This window comes from Populus alba, chromosome 11, assembly GCF_005239225.2.
Source record: "Populus alba chromosome 11, ASM523922v2, whole genome shotgun sequence".
Taxonomy (NCBI): Eukaryota; Viridiplantae; Streptophyta; class Magnoliopsida; order Malpighiales; family Salicaceae; genus Populus; species Populus alba.
Genome location: NC_133294.1, coordinates 14,374,696 through 14,378,264, shown reverse-complemented (window position 1 = coordinate 14,378,264; position 3,569 = coordinate 14,374,696).

Below are 3,569 nucleotides of genomic sequence, written 5' to 3'. Positions count from 1 at the left end.
GAATACAACAACAACAATATTTTTTCCCCAAAATTCTCAACTCAAAATCTTATTTCTCCAAAACTTTTATTCCTTAAAAATGAAATATTAACCTAAAACCAATGCACTTAAAATTTCATTTCAAACTTCAATAATAATAAAAAAAAAATTAGCGGGATGTTAAAGCCTATATGAAGAATATAATGCTATACACTAACATAAAATTGAGAAAAAATTATCTTGATTAAGAGAAAGATAAATTTTGTAATTTTTATGTTAATCTTAACAAATCAGCTCCATTCCCCTATAATAAAAATTAAACATAAAATTAAAGCCTAAATAAGTAAAATTAGATGTAAAAGTTTAATAAGACTAAAATCAATTTGTGTTCTAGAAGAATATAAAACATAAAGCTAAAACTCGATTTATGTAGTGTTTATTTAAGTGTTGTGGTAACTTATATTGTTCAAAGTGTTTTTTTAAATTATTTTATTTAAATTGATAATTTTAAATGCATTTTTAATAGTTTTGATATGTTAGTATTAAAAATAAATTTATTTTTATAAAAAAAATATCATTTTAATATATTTTCAATTAAAATTATTATGTATTATATTACCAAACACACTTAAAAGTTCTTAGATTTAGGCTCTGGTAAGGCTTGTCTTTAGCTTGCTCACTTAGATGACTTAATAAGCATATGTTAGGTTAAAAATTTAATATAATTATAATAACATTGGGTTAATTGAGAAATATGCTTCATAATTTGTTTGATTTTTTTTTTTTTATATATAAAGTTATCATAGTTTTCATGACCTTGGTCATTACTTTGATAGGTTAACCTGGGACGGACTAGGTTAATCCAATATATTGCCATCTTAATATTAAAAACAAGTATTATCTTGAATTTTTTTTAGTCAAATTATATTTTTACTGGTTGTTCGAGTTATTTTTAGACCCACCAAGTCAACTAGGTCACATCGGGTCAACCCTCACATGATTAAAAAAAATTCCTACTAGAAAAAACATTAGTAATGTCTGAATATTTTTTTAACATCGTAGAAAAATTTTACATGACTCGTAACATAGCTTAAACCAATGATCTAGTAATAAAAAAAAACTAAAATAAATGGGGCTTTTATCCAAGATAGATGGGAAGGTAGTGCCCTAGGTTATCCCATAAAAGCTCTTGTTCTTCTTCACCTCATTGTTTATAGCCACTTTTTTCTTCTAGGTACTTGAATGTGTTTTTTTCTTTTTCACTTTGATCATTGATTTTTTTATAAAATTTCATCATTGAAAATCATGTTAACATGGATTCATGTGCTGAAAATTCCTTTGATTTGCATGTTATTGCGTATCCAATATGACATGGAATATTTTGATATTAAATCAAAGATTAATTTCACAAATTTAAATTTGAAGTTATCCTAAAAAAAATTTTTTTTTTTTAAATAACAAGAAATTAAATTAATATTAAAAAATTAGAGACTTTTTCCATTTATACTATTCAAAAGTCATGAAAAAAACTCAATTTCATCCCTCAAGTTTTACTTTTTACATATTTAGCTATGTTCTTCAAGGTATTTATAATCCGGTCATAAACTTAAATTTTTTATGTTTAGTTCTTAGATGTTGAGAAAAGAAAGAAAAAGTAGATGTAAAAGAGGTATGAGAGATAAAGTATTCTACCAATCATATTATGAACATACAAGATCAATCTTTGTGTCAATAAGAAGAGTTCAATGGAGTGCAAACCCCCAATTAAAATAAAAATCAAATAAAATGACAACAGAATAAATGTGACAGTGATAATTATTTTAGAAATTGAAGTTTAATGATAGAATTTCTGAATGTGATTTATTTTTTTAAAACATTAATGAGACAAAATACAAGATCAATCTTTGTGTCAATAAGAAGAGTTCAATGGAGTGCAAACCCCCAATTAAAATAAAAATCAAATAAAATGACAACAGAATAAATGTGACAGTGATAATTATTTTAGAAATGAAGTTTAATGATTAGAATTTCTGAATGTGATTTATTTTTTTAAAACATTAATGAGACAAAATAACCAGTTAAAAAAAAACACTTGAATTTAAAAGAAAGGGGCATAGTTGTAAATTGTAGTATATGGGTGATATAAATACACTTTTGGCTTCTTAAAGAATCCAAGAGTTACCAACCATTAAGGAAAAGAAAGAGGGGCAAGGTTTTTGCCAGATTTCTTTATTTTTTCTTTAAAACTCCCAAGCAAACACTTGAAATAAATGATAAAAAAAAAAAGAGATTATAAGAGATTTAGCTAGGAAAGTGAAGGAAAAACTATGGAAATGGTTGCTTGAGAAGAGATGGTTTGGAGAAGAAAAGAAAGGAAGATAAAGGAAAAAAAACTTGTTTTCTTGCTATTTTCTTACTAAGAAATTGTGGTTAAGAGGTGAGGAACCCTAATCAAAGCTTAATTTAAAGTTTTTAAAATGAATTTTATTGGTATGTATTGTTTTGCATTATGAAAAAAATTGAATTAGAGGAATTGATTATTTTAATGACTAGTTTAATGTTTTAAAAATGTTTATTAGAGTAAATAAACAATGACTAAAGTATCAATTTGAGGCAAATTGAAGAAAAATCTACCCTCCCGTATTAGCCATAAGTTCGACCAAGTATATATAATAGGAGGGGGAGAATAATTTTCTAAATTGGCATATAAATTGTATTGGAGGTTGTTCTAGTACCTAACAATGATAAATTAATGTGGAAAACTTTATGAAAAATGAAAGGGAACTCATGGTTCTTTTTATTGCATATTTCGGCCACATTGGACCATAAAAGGAGAGGGGGGAAATTATGTAAAAAATGTGTGAAATCATCATGGAAATGTGGTTTGAACTTAAATTATATGTGTGTGTGTTTATGAAAAATAATTGAAATGTTTTACCTAGGAAATTTTGTGCAGGGGTTCAAATATTTAAAAAAAAAAAATAATGAAGATGAAATTATCTTGTACTAGCAGGGAATACTGCTACAAACAAGCGACAGTCCAAAGCAGGAGTTGGAATATCACGTGCTATAAATAGACATCTAACTTTTATTATAGTTAATTAATACTCCGTCAAAACTACTTATGTAATTTCTTTTTTTATTTCTTGTTAAATGACAATAAGAAGTAAATGATTTGGTGGATAAAGAATTAAGAAAATATGAATATGATTAGTCGTTCTTGGAATTGAAAGACTAATGATATCACTAAGAGTCATTGATGTGACATTACTTGAATTTGATTAGTCGTTACTAGAATTGGAAGACTAATGATATCATTGAGAATCATTGATGTGACATTACTGGAATTTGATTAGTCGTTCTTGGGATTGAGAAACTAATGATATCAATGAGAGTAATTGATATTGACATTACCTAGATTTGATTATTTATTTCCAGTATTGAGAGAACAATGATATCAATGATATATATTAATGTTTACATTACATGAACTTAATTAGTTGTTCTTGAAATTGGGAAACCCATGATATTAATGATAGTTATGGACATTAACATTAACTAAACTTGATCAGTTGTTTTTTAAATATGAG